Genomic DNA, 20,377 nt, shown 5'->3' on the forward strand with positions numbered 1-20,377 from the left:
GTAGCGTCAATGTTCAAACGTTCCGACTCAATTTAAACATGAAATTTTTGAAATTTTTTTGAATTTTATGATTTTTATATGATTTTTTTTAATTAATTAAAACAACAATGCATGCGAGAATAAATAAACGTGCAAGCAAAAATGCAAGAAACATGCAGACACAGATATGGATGCATACCACCCCAAACCAAACCGTACAATGCCCTCATTGTACCAAAAATAGGGAAAGAAATGCAAACTGAAGAGAAGAGGATAAATGGAGTTGGAAAACTTACAAAACGTCATATAGAGGGACCTCCCCAAACCGACCATGAACATGGGAGGTCAAAGAAAGTCAAACAGTAGCTCCATAGACGGAAAAACATCACCGGGAGTCAAAACTACTCGATCGAGCACTTGGAACAGCTCGATCGAGTGAACTGGTGCTTGGAAGGACTCGATCGAGTAGAAAACCACTCGATCGAGTAAGCATGATTTTGGTTTTGGTCGATCGAGGACAATATCACTCGATCGAGTGAAAACTGCCTAAAAAAAGTGCTCGATCGAGCACAAAACCATTCGATCGAGTAGTTTGACCTGCAAAACACGCATTTAAAGCTAGAAAAGCATAAGGAGTTAGAAAAAACGGCGTCTAAAGTTCAACAAAAAGCTAAGGAAAAATAAATAGTTCAACAAAAGTACAATAAAAAGATCCGGGCTGCCTCCGGATAGCGGCTGGTTTATGAGGTCTCGCACGACCCTTTTTCAGATTATTCAACAGCACAAATCATCGGCCTACTACTAGGCCTCTGACTGGACGCGGTAGCTTCAGCAATCGTCAGACGGACATCCGGCCTCCACAGCTTGGCAATGTAAGAACAACGACTTCCCACAAAGATCGGGTCCCAATCTATCATCTCATCACGCAGACTTCTTCCTAGACGGTGTAGCCTTATCAACACCTCCTCCTGGGTCGTCTATCCAGGCAGTTCCAGACTTCATGCTAAGAGCACCCATCTCACCTCCTGGGTCTTTGAACTTGTCAAGACCTGTAGAAAGAGAAACAAAGACACGTTCCTCCATTCGCTCCCGAGAATGGGGCGGAGGTGTCATAAAAGCAAAGCAATAATATGTGACTTAAAAGACGGCTCGGACGGAATATCAACGGAGTCTACAAGGGGAATATCAATGCGAGGTATGATAGGTATGGATTCCCTAGGGTCATCGGACTTAGTAAAAACCAAGTCCTCTCCTCCGACCTGAAAGGTAAGTGTCCCAACCCCGACATCAACAATTGCGCCAGCAGTGCACAAAAATGGTCGTCCTAAAATAACGGGAATGTTACGGTCCTCGGGTATATTTAAGACAATAAAATCTACGGGAATAAAGAAATTCCCGATCCTAACAGGTACATCATGTAGAGCTCCTTTGACCCGAACATAAGAATGGTCACTAGTGAACAAATCGTTTTTAGCGTGTGAACTTAGTCAACCCAAATTTCAAGGCAAGAGACAAAGGTAAAACGCTAATACTAGCTCCTAGGTCACATAAAGCACTATCAATTGAATGGGTCCCTATTGAACATGGTATAGAAAAACGACTGGTCGACATTTTGGGCGGGGTCCCATTTCAAGAAGTGCACTACACTCTTGATCATAGCAACATTCATTACCGCCTTAACATCACTAATATCCTTCTTAGACCAATTAATTTGACCAATAAATTCAGAATAAGAGGGTACTGGGCAATCATCGCTTTGTAGTGATCGGCGACATTGAGATCTCGGACACGGTCCGGGAATGCACGGTGTGGTAGCAATTGTTGTGGATAAGGAACTTGAACAGAATAGGAGTTGACTATATGTTCCTTTTTATCGTCATTAGAAATAGGCATTATTGACGATCGTCTGTCCATAGCAAGGCAATTCGATCGAGGTATCACAGTACTCAATCGAGAGCTTTCTTCACTCATATTGCTCGATCGAACAGTCACAGAGACTGTTCGATCCAGATCTTGTTCTTCAGCCGTGCTCGATCGAACAGACTTGGTGACTGTTCGATCGAGGTTCTCCTTCCCAGCAGTGATCGATCGAACATTATCTGAGTCTGTTCGATCGTGGTGATCCCTTCCAGCTTCGTTCGATCGACCTATGTTAGTCACTCGATTGAGTGATTCCTCCTGTACAGGGTTTAAATCTTCGCATAAACTCTTGAAGTACGATAGGAATTCGTCATCCGAGTCATAGAAATCATTCTCAACATTGGGTGACACGGGTTCTTCATGAGACGGAATGGTGTCGGTGTTGATAGCATACACCGTCTCATATTGCTCTTGGATTTGCTCGACAGCTAGTTGGTTCACCCAAGCCTGTAACTTCTGTATACGGATGGCAAATTCCTCACCAAGTGCCCTTATCATTGACTTAACTTCTTCAGCCTCATCATTCCGAGCAAGTGGGGGAATTGGTTGCGATGAGAAAGAATAACAAGGCGGTGGATAGCCTTGTTGCAGCAACGGTTGTGGTCTAGGCCTCAGTGGAGGAGCAGCCTCATAGTGATTACCACAACCCCAAGATTCTTTCCTCTCCCAATTAGTATATCTTTCAGTTTGAGCTTCAAACTGAGCAATAAGTCGAGAGACGGACGTCATCTTGGCAAAAGGGGTCGAAGGTACTCAAGCCTTCCCTTCGACAATCTCTTTCTAAAATCTGTCTAATAGACCTGTAAGACCTATCAAAACAGCACTAAAGAAAAAGATAAGAACGGCCTCAAGGTACTCAGTCTTCCCTTGAGACGAAAAACAGACAAAAATAAAACAGATAAAAGCGTCGCCTCCCCGACAACGGCGCCAAAATTTGATACTGTCGTTATGTACCAAAAATAAATACCTAAGTTACTACTAACAGAAGTCAGCGGTAAGTAGGGTCGATCTCCACAGGGAGGCTAAATTGCTATCTATCTGTTTAGTTCGGTCCGTCAGGGTGTCACAGGAATGGGGTTTTGATTGTTGAACTAAACTAATGAAAAGGTAAGAGAGGAATAAACGCAAGAAATTACCAGAGGAGAAGGGAATATGCTAGGAGTCGGTCTACCGTGGCAGCTATACTATCGGGTATACTGAGGCGATTAAACTATTGATAAGAAGAGCTATGGTCATCACCTTTCGGTCCTTAAATCGCCCTAAAGCGTAAATAGCTTAGCTTTCGCCCTCACTACAATACCCTATTGTAATTAAGCAAGCCTTCCCTTCCAATCTTTCGATCCAGGTCGGGGTTAACTAGATTTATTGGTCTCCTGGATGCATTCATTCGTCCTGATAACAATTAAATTGCCTAATACAATTCTTATCGCAAGGCTAATCTATTCAAGTCAATTATAACACATTGCTACCACGGCTTCCCTAATCCTAACATACTAAGGAAATTAGCTACACATGGCTCGGGGTACTACACTAGCAATTGCTAATCTAATAACATAAGACATGGCAACTAAAAGGAGAAACAATAAAAGCAATAAAAGAAAAAGGAAGAATAAAAGGGAAGAAATAAGTTACTGAATTAATGATCCGGAATTAAGAGAACAAAAATAAGAGTGTGTTGGAACAAATAAGAGAGGAGAAAAGAGAGTAGAGTAACGTGCAGTCCCCCCCTTTGTCTAACCTCCTGTTAGATTTATTTATAGCCTAAAAACATAAAACCTAATCTAAGCTTAACGTGAATTGAGGCCCAGTAGCTTGTAATTGTTCGATCGAACACTTAAGCCACTCGATCGAACAGTTTCTTCGTCTGTTTACTCGATCGACCAAAAGATAAAGCTCGATCGAACAGTTCTTCCGTCTGTTTACTCGATCGACCAAAAGGTAAGGCTCGATCGAACAGTTCCTGGTTCCAGCTCGTGTTGGTCTTATAATTTGGTCTTTGACTTGTCCTTTTAGCTCCCGAAACACCTTCACGCATCCCAAGACAGCTATATTTCCCGCTCCAAATCATCTCTTCCTCCAAATGCATGCTAAACGGACGGTAAATGGCATGAATCTACTACTTTATGGCTCATTCCTGCAAATAAGACAAAATAACCCAAAGTAGCATATTCGGGGCATTTCGTAGCATAAAACCACGATAAAAGCATAGAAATACGTGCATAAAATAGGCTAAAAAGACTATACATTAGGCACGTATCAAATCTCCCCAAACCAAACCTTTGCTTGTCCCCAAGCAAATATGAATGCAACTAAGAAACAACAGTGGAACGGGACCAACGCATCAGCTACAAATCACCCACGAAAACCAATTTAATGCAACAAAATGACAAAGTGGCAAATGAGAAATACAAACGAGTTAAATCAATGTTTCAAACTTATCGAACGTCGACCTTGCAAGATTCAAAAGATATCGGACTCTCACGGGTCGCTCGTCACTCAAAATTAGGCACAAGGTGAGTATATATGTGAAAGATAGGAAGAAGTAAGACACTCACCTAACTCGACCTATAAGAACATGCATGCAGTTAACATGAATAAAGTCTCTACAACCGTACATATGCATTCCAACCATACTAATGACCAAGACACATGCCGAGGACTTACATTTGGGTAAGTGAGGTAATGGGTAAGAAAGGGGCTAAAATGAATTTGGATATGTGGGGTTAATAGCCAGGCTAGCAACAACGAATCCAAATATAAACTGCATCCCAACTTCGTACTCAATATAGCAAGATGAAACGGTGCAAAATCATGCACCAAACTCACAAAACACCAAGAATCGTCAACTCCCCATAAGATATAGATAAGACTTGGGAGTGAAAATCATAACCAGTTTCTTTTCACAAACGATTTTTTTTCTTTCTTTTTTCTTCTTTTCTTGTTTCGTTTTTTTTTTCTTTCATTTTTCTCAACAATTCTTTTATTTCATTCCCTTTGATTCTTCCACCATCCTCTGAAATCAGATAAAATAACCCTCTTGCAATAGCACATTCCAACAACTACTCGTTACTAGCTCGGCTAGGGTAGGAAGTATTATAGAAAGTAGTTAATAGGACAAAAAGGCAATTTGGCTATGTGAGGCTCACGGGTGAGATGAAATAAAGGGAACTGCCTCTCCTAACATGTGTCACCATCCACAGACCGAATGCATACAGGTATTAAGAAGACTAGACCCATGCTTATGCAAATTAATGTTACATGCCTTAAAGAGAGCACTACTCACATCCTAAATGAAACCGGTCATGAATGTCACCAGTTTATAAAGCTCTAACCTCAGAATGTAATGTAGCTTGCCGACATAATGAATCAAGTCTATTCGTTCAGATAAGAGAGAAACAAAAACTCGTAGATTATGCACATAATCATGCCAACTAAATGTCAAGAATATGCAGGGCTCAAGTAAGGATTCAAAGTAGCGTCAATGTTCAAACGTTCCGACTCAATTTAAACATGAAATTTTTGAAAATTTTTTGAATTTTATGATTTTTATATGATTTTTTTTAATTAATTAAAACAACAATGCATGCGAGAATAAATAAACGTGCAAGCAAAAATGCAAGAAACATGCAGACACAGATATGGATGCATACCTCCCCAAACCAAACCGTACAATGCCCTCATTGTACCAAAAATAGGGAAAGAAATGCAAACTGAAGAGAAGAGGATAAATGGAGTTGGAAAACTTACAAAACGTCATATAGAGGGACCTCCCCAAACCGACCATGAACATGGGAGGTCAAAGAAAGTCAAACAGTAGCTCCATAGACGGAAAACATCAGCTGGGAGTCAAAACTACTCGATCGAGCACTTGGAACAGCTCGATCGAGTGAACTGGTGCTTGGAAGGACTCGATCGAGTAGAAAACCACTCGATCGAGTAAGCATTATTTTGGTTTTGGTCGATCGAGGACAATATCACTCGATCGAGTGAAAACTGCCTCAAAAAAGTGCTCGATCGAGCACAAAACCATTCGATCGAGTAGTTTGACCTGCAAAACACGCATTTAAAGCTAGAAAAGCATAAGGAGTTCGTAAAACAGCGTCTAAAGTTCAACAAAAAGCTAAGGAAAAATAAATAGTTCAACAAAAGTACAATAAAACAGTCCGGGCTGCCTCCCGGATAGCGCTGGTTTATGAGGTCTCGCACGACCCTTTTTCAGATTATCCAACAGCACAAATCATCGGCCTACTACTAGGCCTCTGACTGGACGCGGTAGCTTCAGCAATCGTCAGACGGACATCCGGCCTCCACAGCTTGGCAATGTAAGAACAACAGCTTCCCACAGCATCCGGGTCCCAATCTATCATCTCATCACGCAGCTTCTTCCTAGAAGGTGTAGCCTTATCAACACCTCCTCCTGGGTCGTCTATCCAGGCAGTTCCAGACTTCATGCTAAGAGCACCCATCTCACCTCCCGGGTCTTTGAACTTGTCAAGACCTGTAGAAAGAGAAACAAAGACACGTTCCTCAAATTCGCTCCCAGAATGGGGCGGAGGTGTCATAAAAGCAGCAATAATATGTGACTTAAAAGACGGCTCAGACTGTAATACTCCGTATTTATGAGTCTTTGGGTACTCTATCGAGTAGGCCTTACTCTGTCGAGTAAGTGTAAGTTGCGTTTTCGAAAAGTTTCTGACCTGTTGGGTACTCGATCGAGTAGCTAGGATACTCGATCGAGTAAGGGGGTACTCGATCGAGTACCTCGGGTACTCGATCGAGTAGCCGGTTTTACGGGGAGTTTTCTCGGGTTTTGTTAATTATGCAATTAAGGTATTTAAGCTTCGTCGTCATTATTCTAAATCACTTTTACAAAACCTAAATTCCTGTTTAAGAGAGAAAGCAAACAAGTTCATCTTCTTAATCGCATTCTTAGCAATTCCCGGAGTTCAGACGGTCAGTTCTTGTCGTTGTTTATACTGTTGAGTTCCTTGCGTCGAGGGTAAGATCTACGTACCCTTTTTATTGTCTTTCCTTTGTTTTGGTTAAACCCTAATTTAGAGATTTGTGGGTTTATGTGTAGTATGTGATTTGTTAGCCTTTATATGTTATATGATAGGAGGAGGTTTCGTAGAGGAAGCTTTTTGACACAGCTGTAGAGACCGTCTGATAATTGTGCTTTTCAGGTAGGATTCTCCGAGAGAAGGGCTTCTCTTATCGTTGCTAGAAGAATGAAAACGTGCTGTGCTGCAATCCGTGCGGATGGGAGTCGGGACGGCCGGATCTGGGGTGAGGAATCCGAGCGGATCTTTGGGCAAGACGCTCGGATCGGGGCAAGGGGGAATCCGAGCGGATTCCTTTGCGGGACGCTCGGATTGGGCTTGGACGGACGGATTGTGTGCAATCCGTTCGGATTGTTTGTCAGCATCTTTTCTTCTTCTTTTCTTCCCTTTTCTTCATGAATTCCTTGGGGATTTCCTTGGGGACTCAAGGATCCTTTTCTCAACAATGCTCTTCTACTTATGCTATGTACAAAGGCCTTCTAGTCTTGTCTCTCCTTGATGCTTGGTCATTGAATATGATCAATTTAGCCTTGTTTTGCCATGAAAATGCAAGATTCTTACTCCTTTCCTACCAAGGGATCAAAATCTCAAAGAATATGCAAAACAAAGAACTAAAGATAAGAAATGACCCAAATAGGCACTAAAAAGCATGAAAACAATGGTAATTCGGGGGCTAAATATGCGCCAATTATGGTCACATCAAATATCCCCAAACCGAACCTTTGCTCGTCCCGAGTAAAGAGGTGACAAAGACTAGGACCAATACTAACCTAACCTAATAATAATAGCCGATATGAGACAATTAGCGGGTCTCACTCCGCCCCTTCAACTCACAACAAGACAACCATGAGGTAGGATGCCTTCTTGCAAGGCAAGGTGGGACTTGCCAAAATGGCGACACATCCAATCATTAAGCACACAAAATCAAGTAATGGATGCATCTACAAAAAGAATAGCCACTTTCCTCATCTAAGTGGCGGAAATTATCTACAAGGGAAGCAATTCAAGGGTACATAATCCTTCATAGATGCAATTTGTTCAAACTACTAAGCCTAGAAGGATACCAATAAATCACCTCCAAAATGTGTCAAGCTAGGGTACCTTTGTCCTCAATCGTTAAATGCTTTTGTCAAGAGTAGATTCCCTATGGTGTTAGAAACACTGGAGGATCGCGGAATTCCCCCTCTTGCCTAGACAAGAAGAAGGGTCGTCCCCTCTCTACCATGCACAAAAATGGATACGATGGATAAAGGGATCGATAGTAATTGAGTTTCACTTTGGGAGTTTGCTTTCATTTTTGTTTTTCCCCCCAATTTCATTTGGCATATAACATTTGAGAACACTTTCTTGCCATTTCTTTTGATTTTTGGCATTTCAACACTTGACAACTTTTTGAATTTCCTTTTTTTTGAACATTTTCAAAGTCACCCCAATTAGTAACGAGGGTGCCTTGTATTTGAAGCTTTAGGAGTTTATTTTTTTTTTTTTGCTCCTCTTTTCTTTTGATGCATTTTTTGCAAACTTTTTTTCACTTTTCATTTCATTGAACTCAAATAGATTTCTTTTTGTGCCCATTCCCTTTTTGTGACAAAAATGTGGTAGAACATGGATGATGGTTGTATGCATGGTTTCAAGGGTCACCTTGGAATAAACGGTAGCCAAGGAGTTATCACACCACAAGGTACTCTTGACTCGGCCTTAAACCATGGGTCAAAGGATACTAGCATGACACATCCTAGGGTGTTTTACAAGTATTCTAACAAGCAAAGTCTTAAGAAGAAAAAGCATCTACTAGGGCCTATATACACTTGTCAAGCTTCCCAAGTAGACGGTTTCGCAAAATTTTCTAACATGCAACTACATGCCATGATGCAACTAGCATATATACATCCTAATGCAAATGATTCTACCAACTAATATGACATATAAACTAAATGCAAGTCCTAAGTTCACATTGTTTTACCGCATCAATCAAAATAAAGCCACATAGTCATTAACATAAAGAGGAAAAAGGAGATTGGAAAGATCATACCATGCGGTCTTCAATATCCTCATGTCTCGGATGTGGCGTAGTCAATCAAAGTGAACAAGGATAAACAAACACAATATATACAAGACAATATATACAAAGGAAATGAACTTGTTTTTGGATTTTCAATTTTTCAAATTTTTATGATTTTTGAAATTTTTCAATTTTTATGGTTTTTGAATAAAAGTTAAGTGTTAGAATTCCCATCCCCACACTAATATGGGCATTGTCCTCAATGGCCAAAATGATGGAAATTATGCAAAGATGATGCATGATTTCTATACTAAAATGCAATTCTACACTAAGCTATACTACATGATGCATGGTTTTTGTTATGACGGAGAGGATAATTTAGATTACCTCCCGTTGTGTATGCATTAACTTCCCCAAACCAAATAAGACACTATTGCTAATGTCAAAGCATGGGGGAGTTCATGCACACACTATGCTATGCATGAACTAGATTGTCATTTTGGATTTTCAAAAATGGGAACAATAAAGAACACCTCAATGGAACCGAGGTGTGAGTCCTTTGGTGTTGCTAGGACTAAACCAACAATGATCAAAATGAAATAAAATACAAAGAGATATAGACAAACCATGGGAGTGTAGGAGTCTCCAAGGCTAGTCTTCCATCATGCTATTATCATCACCACTTCCCTCATGAGAAGCGGTCACATTGCCACTTTCCTTGGCACTTTCTTCATCACTTTCTCCATCATCTTGCTCATCATTATCTTCACCATCTCTTTCTTCATCTCCACTTGCTTCTTCCTCAATATTATCATCAAATTCCTCATCATTTCCAACAACCTCATTGTCTTCTACCACGTCCCTTGATGCACCCGGAAATAAGGCTTCTCTATCCGCCCAACTAGGCAAAGGACAAGATGGATCAAGGAGTCCTTGCCTAGCTAGATGTAGGAGGGGAGGATATTGAGCCAAATATGCATTCTTCCGATCTTCATAAGCTTGCTTGTGCATGGCTTGCATAAGAAGAGTTACATAGTCTTTCCCAATTTCAACTCCTTGCGGTTTGAACTCTTCATACACAAAGGGGTAAGGCGGTATAACAATGGAAGAGGAGGGAGTTTCATGATCACCCTTTTGTTGTTGAATGATGTACTCGGCTTCTTCGGATAGGGGAAGTAAATAGTTGGTCCGGTGGACACTAAGACGGCAAATCTTTGCGGGTAAAGTGAATGATCGAGCCTCACTAGTAAGCCACCCATATTTGGTATCAAGGGGATTGTGAGCAACCCACTTAAACTTGTTAATCAAGATGGACATATCAATAAGATGGCCACCATCCTTAGCCTTGTACTTGCTATCCTTATTGAAATTAGGATCAAAGTGCTTGGCTAGGACCGTGACAAGGCCGCCATTAACAATAACGGTTTGACCCTTCTTCCCACTATCTACATGGAGCCATCTATCAACCAATAGCCTCAAAGAATTGTAAGGCTTGGTGTGAATTCTTCCAATATTCAAAGTTGATTCAAGGAGAATAAAATCGAGTCCGGTGAAATGATTGGTGTCTTTCCTAGCAATTATGGTATTTCCCACAACTTTGTGCCATATTCTTATGCCCGGATGATGGACCAAAAGAGCACGACAAGCTTTAAAATCTTCAAATTTCTTCCCGGAGATTGCCTCCCAAAGAGGCTCGGGATCATACTTCCCATATTGCTTATAAAATTTATGTTCATCGCTAAGACCCAAAATTGCACCCAATTAGGAAAGGTAATGCGTCTACTAGTGTTAGCTAGACGAAACTCAATATTTTCCCTATTCTCAACTTTTGTCACTTTTAAAGAACTTAAGAATTCCAAGACAAGGGAGGGGTATGTTACTTCCTTCATTTCAAACAATTTCTTCAAACCCATGGCATTGAAAAAGACTCTTGTTTGTTCAAGAACACCCAACTTCTCTAAAGCATCTTGACATATGAATTTGGTGGATTGAATTTGTTTCATAGCAAACTTGACAAATGTATTTCTATGGGAATCGGAAATGAATGTTACCTCCGGATAATGCAAGAGTTGATTAATTACCGGAGTAGAGGGTGATGCTTCCATAGGAATTTGTTGTTGTTGTTGCACTACCAAGTTTGGTGTTGATACCACCATTGCCAAAGCTTTCTTTGCTTGTAGAGCTTTTTGCCTTTGAGAGAGAGCCTTTGCTTTTGGTGCCTTTGTTGCTCCCTTTGTTCTTGCCATTTGATGAACTAACCAAGAAAAAGATCAAAAATCTTCAATTTGTAGAATGCCCAAATCGATTTTGAAGGTGAAAGGCGTTGCCTTTATGAGAGCAAAAATCGACTCAAAGGTGAAGATTTTGTTCTTGGTTTTGATTATTATTGAAGATGGAGTGATTGATTTGTTGTTTGAAAGATGGTTTGATTTGATTGTGGTGAGTTTTGTTGAGGGTTTTTGTTTTTGAGATGGAGAGGATGAGGGTTTTGATGTTATGGGTAGTGTTTATGAATGAATGAATGAATGAATGAATGAAGGTGGGGTGGGTATTTAAAGAACTCGACAATTTTAGGGACGCAGGACAATCCGTGCGGATTGGGCGCAATCCGTGCGGATTCTCTGACTTCAAAATTTTCAAAATCCCGCCTAGAGACGGGCGGATTCTGGGAATCCGCTCGGATTCTTCCGAGATGAGACGGGCGGATTTCGTGCGGGACGGACGGATTCTTGTCCGAGATTTTTCTTTGTTTTTCTTGACTTCAAGACGGACGGATTGTTCACAAGACGGACGGATTCTGTGAGACGGGCGTCTTTCCAGTAATCCGCTCGGATTCTTCAACAGTCTAGAATTTTTGCAATTTCAACACAGCCCAAGACGGGCGTCTTCACAACAGGACGCTCGGATTTGCTGCAGACGGGCGGATTCTCAAGAATCCGCTCGGATTGGTCCTTGTGTACACGGATTCAGTTCCATCCGTGCACCAACGCATTCCCTTATCATTCTTTCTTTCAAATCTTGTGTTCTTCATTGTGGGGGCACTACTAAGGCATGAATAGCCTAGGCAATTGCCATCCCCACACTAAGGTAAAGCACTACACATCAATTAAAATCATTAGTCCCTCCCTCACTTCTCTCTTACATGACAATTATTTTGATCAAAGTAAAAAAATCCAAAAATGACAAAAATGCAATACAAAAATTAAATGTAAGTTAGGGAGTTAGAAATATTTACAAGTGGTGGTTTAGGGAGGACTCCACCAAACTCTCATTCTTGATGAGATGTCAAGGGGGCATGTTCAAGGTGTTGTTGATGTTGCTCAACACCTTGAAGAAGTAATCAAAAGCTTGTTCATTGTTATGGTAGAGGTCCTCAATAGACCGTGGCCCTTGTTGTTGATCATGATTGATGGCATGCCCAATGTAGGGATTAAATATCCCTTCGAATTCGTCGTCCCAAAGACCACAAACTTCATTGAGTTGATCATTGAAAATCTCTTGCTTAGATGGAGACAACTCTCCCAATTTCTTCTCTTGGCCAATGAGGCCATCATCTTCTTCCTTGGTTGATTTTGATGAGCTTTGCAAGCTCTCCTTGTCACAATTCACTTGCTCTTTGAATGGAGCATCTTCAACTTTCTTCCTCCATTGGAGTTCCGATTTCTTCTTTTCATCTTTTCGGCTATAATGGTCAATCATGAAACATGGCTCATGCAAACGAGGAGCTCTCATGGTTTTGTCAAGATTAAAAGTTATGCTTTCATCTCCCACTTCTAGAGTGAGCTCTCCATGTTTCACATCGATCACCGCACCCGCGGTGTGTAGGAAAGGTCTTCCTAAGATGATTGGAATGTTGGAATCTTCCTCCATATCAACAATGACAAAGTTCACCGGGATGAAAACTTCCCAATTAAATGCGGGGACATCTTCCCATACCCCTAATGGTGTCTTCGTCGATCTATCGGCCATTTGAAGAGTGATATTGGTGCATTTAAGCTCTCCCATTCCCAACCTTTTACTTACCGAGTACGGCATGACACTCACACTAGCCCCTAGATCACATAAGGCTTTGTTGATCGTTGTGTCGCCAATGGTACACGGTATTGAGAAGCTTCCCGGATCCTTTAACTTTGGAGGTGAACTCCCTTGAAGTATTGCACTACTCACCTTAGTGAAGGCGATAGTCTCAAGTTTCCGGATCGACTTCTTCTTTGTGAGGATATCTTTCATGTACTTTGCATAGGCCGGAACGTGATTGATTAATTCCGTGAAAGGAATTGAGACTTCTAAGTTCTTCACAATCTCCATGAACTTCCCAAGTTGATCATCAAATTTAGGCTTGGCTTGACGACTTGGAAAAGGAAGTCTAATCACAATGGGCTCCTTTTCTTTGGCATTGTCTTCATTTTTCTTTGAACTTTCTTCTTTTGATGATTCCCCTTCTTGCACCACAACTTCATTCTCACTAGCTCTCACAACTTCATCCTCAACATGCTTCTTCGGTGCTTCATATCTTGTACCACTTCTCAAGTGAATGGCACTAACCGTTTCATGTCTAGGGGGATTACTTTGTGGTGGTAATTGCCCCTTTTGTCTTTGTGAGCTCGAAGATGCTAGTTGGGTCAATTGTGTTTCCAACATCTTGGTGTGAGCTAGAATGTTGTTGATGGTAGTGTCTTTTGCTTGGCTATCTTTTTGCATTTGGGTGAAAAATTCTTGTTGATTCTTTTGCATTTGGAGGACCGCTTTTTGGACATCAAAACCTTGGTCATTGTGGTGATTGTATGGATTTTGATTTTGGTAGCCTTGGTTTTGATTGTAAAAGGGTCTTTGATTTTGATTTCTGATGGGTGGTGGAGTGTATGTTGTTTGAGGGTTTTGGACATTTTGGCTTTTGTATGAGAGATTTGGATGGAACTTGGTGTTTTCATTGTAAAAATTTGAATAAGGGGTACCACTTTTGTAAGCTTGGAAAGCATTAACTTGCTCGGTTGTTCCCCTACATTCACTTGAGTCATGACCCAAGGTTCCACAATTCTCACATATCCCGCTTAGGATTGATGAGGATGCCGTCATGGCATTGACATGATGCTTCGATGATTTTGAGTTTTCCTCAAGTCTAGCCATAGCTTGTTCAAACTTCAAGTTGATTGTGTCAATGTGAGCACTAAGTTGAGCACCCAATTGAGTAACTGTGTCCACTTCATACTTTCCTCCTCTAGTAGCCTTGCGAGGTCTACTATATTGTGAATTATGGACCGCCATTTCCTCAATCTTGTTCCATGTTTGATTGTCATCAACTTCGGTGAACATTCCATTTGATCCCATATTGAGAATGTTCCTTGAATCTTCATATAAACCATTCCAAAATTGTTGCACTAAAAACCATTCGCTAAGTCCATGGTGAGGACATGAGCGACAAATACCTTTGAATCGCTCCCAAGCTTCGTACAAAGATTCTTCATCCCTTTGCTTAAAACCCGTAATTTGAGCTCTTAGCATATTGGTCTTTTCCGGTGGGTAGAATTTTTTGTAGAAAGCTAGAGCTAGCTTCTTCCAAGAATTTATTCCAAGGGTGGCCTTATCAAGGCCCTTCAACCATTGCTTTGCGGTGCCGATTAACGAAAAAGGAAATAAGACCCATCTTATTTGGTCTTGAGTCACGCCCGTTTGAGAGATAGCTTCACAATAATCGCAAAAGGTTTCCATATGAGAATGAGGGTCCTCACTAGGCATTCCCCCGAATTGGCTCCTCTCAACTAGTTGGATGAAGGCGGACTTGGCAATAAAGTTTCCGGTAAGATGTTGTGGGGTAGGAGTACCATTTGGTAAATCCTCCTCGGTGGGTATAGAGTGTGACGAGAATTTAGGCATTGTAGGTGGATTTTGTGTGGTATTGTTTAATGGGTTCTCTTCTCCTTCTATTGCGAAAGGATTGACAAACTCACTAGTGGGTTGAACAACTTCACCAACACCTCCCAAATTCCTCCTAACAAGTCTCCTATTATTCGTCAAGGTTCTTTCGATTTTACGGTCAAAAGGTAACAAATCTCTTTGTAACCTTCTAGACATGCAAAATATCAAACAACTCGAAAACAATTAGAACAAACCTTGAGGAGTTTTACTTCCCCAAGGTGAAAAAGACACAACTAATAACAATAAAAGAAATCTTAAATCAATTAAACACCGTCCCCGGCAACGGCGCCATTTTTGATCGAGTCCATTTCGTGTTCACAATTAAGCATATGTGGTCGTTGGTCAATGGTCGATACAAAACACAATTTATACTTCACAAACAACTCTACAATTAGTAAAGAGGCAAGTAAAGGTCGGATCCCAAGGGACGGGTATTGAAATGAAGATTCTATTGTAACTAGTGGTGTCTAGGGGTGTCACAAATTGGGTTGATGTAGAAGGTTACTAAACTAAAATAGCAATGAAAATAAACTAACAAGGTAAATAAAATAAGGGTGTAAACAATTGATTAAAAGCACTAGGGTGTCATGGGTTCATAGGGGAATCATGGGATATGATCATACAAACATGTTCTCAAATTATAAGCAAGCAATTATTGTTGTGATGGATTGAGTTGGGTTATATCTTACAATCCTAGGAAAGTTTGGGTCCCGGAGCCGAATCTCTTGGATTGTACAACACCTACAAGTCGACTTAATCTTCCCTACTTAACACATGCATGGTCTAACAAGACTCGAGTTGGGTTATGTCTTACAAGTCTCATTGAAAAGATAGGTGATGATAGTAAATGCAAGGATTCATAGGCTTAGCATTTCATCAAATATAACATGTGCATGTATTAAGATCAAAACAAGCAAGCAAATAAGATATGAAAGCATATTAATTTAAGCATGAATCATTCCCCATGTTGGTTTCCCTAATCACCCATTAAACCCTAGCTAAGAGACTACTCACTCATTATCATATTGATCATGCTAGAAAGGTTGTCAATCATACTAACATAATGAAACATGATGAATAAATGAAAGTAATTAGCAATAATTAAAAAGGGATTAAGAGATTATACCTACTAATGATTCCAATAATAAAGCAAGAATAATAGAAGTACTTGAATCCTAGATTGAGAGGTTGTCAATCTCCCAATAATAACCCAAATAATCTTCAATTACCCAAAATAAAGTAAGAACAAGAGAGAGATTAAAGAACTAAAACTTGGATTAAAACTTGATTAATATTTGATTACAATATTGAAGAGAGATTTGATTAATATTAACTACACTAATTATTGATAAGAAGAACATGCTCCTCTAATTAGACTAATGGGGTATTTATAGTGAAAATTAGGGAGGATGCATTAGGGTTAACTAAGGGCTAAACTAGTAATTACACTTTTTAAGTTGAGCAAGGAGACTCGGGATTCTCCGAGAGAAGGGCTTCTCTTATCGTTGCTAGAAGAATGAAAACGTCTTTGTGGCCGCAATCCGTGCGGATGGGAGTCGGGACGGCCGGATCTGGGCCGAGGAATCCGAGCGGATCCTTGGGCAAGACGCTCGGATCGGCAAGGGGAATCCGAGCGGATTCCTTTGCGGGACGCTCGGATTGGGCTTGGACGGACGGATTGTGTGCAATCCGTTCGGATTGTTTGTCAGCATCTTTTCTTCTTCTTTTCTTCCCTTTTCTTCATGAATTCCTTGGGGATTTCCTTGGGGACTCAAGGATCCTTTTCTCAACAATGCTCTTCTACTTATGCTATGTACAAAGGCCTTCTAGTCTTGTCTCTCCTTGATGCTTGGTCATTGAATATGATCAATTTAGCCTTGTTTTGCCATGAAAATGCAAGATTCTTACTCCTTTCCTACCAAGGGATCAAAATCTCAAAGAATATGCAAAACAAAGAACTAAAGATAAGAAATGACCCAAATAGGCACTAAAAAGCATGAAAACAATGGTAATTCGGGGGCTAAATATGCGCCAATTATGGTCACATCAATGGTAATGTTTGGCTTTTGGTAAGTAGTAACATGAAGATTAGAGGTTCAATGATATGTGTTTTATATAACGAATTGGATGAAAAGCATGATGGTTGTTTATAACGTGGCACTTGATAACACGAAGTAGATTATTTTGTTGATTGTATGAGGAGTCGCGCAGATTTGAATGCGTAGTTGTAATCATAATGTTGAAATAATAATGAATGCATAGTACGTTAGGGTATGTGAGATAACATTCGGGTAGTATTCACGAAGTTCGCATGACGCGATCGAGTGGGTTTGATTCGATCGAGTGGGTATTTGTCGTTATTTTGACCAGAATCGTGTTTTTGGGCACTCGATCGAGTACCTCGGGCACTCGATCGAGTATGGGGTCACTCGATCGAGTAGCCGGGCTACTCGGTCGAGTAAGTCGAAGATCGAAGGTCTGTTTGGGTTGAGTCGGGGCACTCGATCGAGCATGTTGGGCACTCGATCGAGTAGCCTCAACTCGATCGAGTAGGTTCTGGTACTCGATCGAGTGGGGTCTGTGCAGGTCATATACGTGTTTCGGGTCATATGTTTATCTTTTGACATTCGTTGCATATTATGTTTAATTCAAAGGTGTTGTATTACTTCTTTATGCATTGTTTTACGTATGTGTTGGTCCTGAAGCGTAAGTTACCCAACCTTATGATGTAAAGGGTGGCACTATGATGAGTATGAGTTCGGTGGGGAGGACATGAGTCATATGTGATTATGATACATGGTGGAAAAAGAAAAGGAAGATTGGTATAGTTTACTGAGGCATTGCGCACGTTTTGCGAGACGGGATGAGTGATATGATTGTGTGCTGGGTAATGTAAAAGTAAGTGAATATGGGCAAGGGATGATGTGAGTATAATGAACGTGAGAATGAAAAGATTGAAAGTAAGAATGTGGATAGTGGCAGCTTGAGATGTGTAAAGAGTTATGGAGGGAAATGGTTAGGAGTCGTGTGGGTTATGGATTTATGTAGTGAAAGTTCGTTTAAAGGGGTTGAGAAGAGTAATATATAGTGAACTTTGTGGAGACATGTCGTGAGGTGTATTTGTAGACAGTGAGTGAGTTTGGGAGGTTTGGTTTATTAAAAGATGAAACTACTGTGTGATTTCCTTGGGTAATTAACGGTATTAAATGAATTCTGATTTCTAGAGATGTAAACAGGGAGATGCAATTGTTTGAACATTAAACGTTGGTTCTATGGATAGATTAGTGGCAAGTATGAGTGATAGCATAATAAGAGAAGATCCATGGTAAGAAAGAGTGAGATGATGTCGGTAGAAAATAATGGAATTGAGTTTTGGAGCAACGAAGGGGTAACCAGATTTCTAAAGAGTTAGCTAGAAGGAATAAGGAGTTGAACTATTAATTGGTATTATTGAGTGTAAAGAGAAAAGAAGGATAAAAGTAAGCTGAGGAAAATGTTCACCGGAGCTATGTGATATAAAGGTAAGGAATCATCGAAATGTGTGATAGTATCACGAGGATGTTAGCTAAAGGTTATATAGGAGTCTCAGGACAACATGATTGATAATGAGTTTCGAGGAATTAAGGGAGTAAGAAGTTGGTGGAGTATTGGCACGATACGAGATATTTGGTGGAGAGTTGGATGACAATACAAATAAGATAGCATTGGGAATAATGTTGAGGTAATTTTGTGGATGGGTTTGATGTTCGTTAGCTGCAATGTTAACCAAAAATAGGAGAAAAACCATGTTATTTTGATATGAGTGTAAGAGATTTAATATACGAGCAGTGGTGGCTTTGTGGTGTAATCACTAGTGGTTAAGAGTGATGATATATTAGAAAGGTAGCAACTCTAAAGAGGTTGATTTGGTAGGGACCTGATTGTTGTGCATGATTGTGAGAGGGTATAAGATGTGGTTAGATGAGGCGGATGCTATTAGTTGAATAGTAAAAGTATGGTTATATTTGGCAGGAAGTGATGGTTGTGCGAATGGGGGAATATGTTATGAGGGGCATATGAGTTAAACTCGGGCGGCAGGTAACCTTTATCGAGTGGTAACTTACGTGGTCAGGATTGACTAGTTGGTTGTGATTACGGGTCTATGATATGTGTAAATGTTTGTGTGAGTTCTGACCTCACAAGAAGTGGTATGGTGTGATAATTATAAAGTTGTTTTATGAATGTTCTGTAATATATATGTTGGACACGGTAATTTAATTGAATGATATCCAAAAAGGTAATAATTTGATTGATTTGACATGGCTAGTTATAATTTTATGTGTATTGATAACCCATGTGTATTCCGGGAAATGGTAGAGATGATGTTCATGAGATGCTTATCTGTTTATCCATATAATATGTTGCGTGGTGATTTAATAAAGTGGATTTGAGTAAGTTTTTTTTTTCTTGTCTGAGAAGTTATCTTTGAGTCGTATTTATGGGAATTGTATGCAGTTGTGATGTCTATCGGTGTGGTTGAGGTGCCTCGGGTGGTGATACGGGCACGGTACATAGTGCTGTGATGCGGGTATTTTCGCACTACGGTGTGGTTGTGGGTGGCGGTGTTGTGATGCCGTCACCGGTTGTGGTGGAGTAGGCGGGATGATTATGATTCGAGTTTCGAAAGTACATACCAGTTATACATAGATTGTTGTTTTGTTTGATGTTGCTCCCTGCGAGTTTCAGTTTGTGCAGATAGACAGTTGTCTTGTTTATTGAGGTTTTCTTTACCAGGTTAAGTTGAGAATGAGGTAGAGTATGATATGAAATAGAGTTGTATATGTTTTCGTTGTTGTCATGGGATAGTAATATTCTGTTGATGGGACACGGTTGTGAGAGGTTGTTACAGTAATTTTGATCTTGTTTTCAGATGAGACATCGGTAGACATGGTAATGGAAAATGATTCGTGGAACATGTGTTGTAATGATCTGAAAGCGGCAGGTAGTTCATAATCTTTTGTTGAGACAGTGAGTGTAGGGTGTTGGGGGAATTGGTGTCATGTTAAGTTGTGTATAAGTTTTGCGGTAATGAAAGAAAGAACTTGAGGATCTAGTGTGCGTGTACATAACGAGTGCGGATCGCGAGTTATGCTTCTGGGAGATAAGTGCCTTACATAGAGAAGTATGTTGTTTGACAGTAATAATGAAGAGTGGGTATGGTGATTTGCTACGAGTTTATGGTATAGGTTAGGTGCTATGCCGAATGAGTTGAGGAATGGGAAATGTTTATGTATGGGAGCCTTGGATATAAGAATGGTGAGTGTTTGGTTTATAGACGGTTATCTTTGACATGTGGTGGTACAGAGGGTAATGAGATATAGATATGGTTTGGTATTAGTGAGTTACGAGGACGTAACATTTGTCTTAAGAGGAGTAGGATGCGATAAAACAGATTTTGATGGTTGTACATATGGTAATATATTCGGAAGTTGAGTCTTGATGTAGAATAAAAGATCGATTC

At 40.4% G+C, this 20,377-nt stretch overlaps 1 non-coding gene across 1 annotated transcript; it reads left to right on the forward strand.

The window, feature by feature from the left end:
* The first annotated feature begins 14,356 nt into the window (after positions 1 to 14,356).
* Positions 14,357 to 14,463, forward strand: LOC141624347 (small nucleolar RNA R71). The gene has a single exon (XR_012534154.1). It is a non-coding gene; the product is annotated as a small nucleolar RNA R71 (small nucleolar RNA).
* Positions 14,464 to 20,377: the final 5,914 nt, after the last annotated feature.

The sequence above is a fragment of the Silene latifolia genome, chromosome X, assembly GCF_048544455.1.
Source record: "Silene latifolia isolate original U9 population chromosome X, ASM4854445v1, whole genome shotgun sequence".
Lineage (NCBI taxonomy): Eukaryota > Viridiplantae > Streptophyta > Magnoliopsida > Caryophyllales > Caryophyllaceae > Silene > Silene latifolia.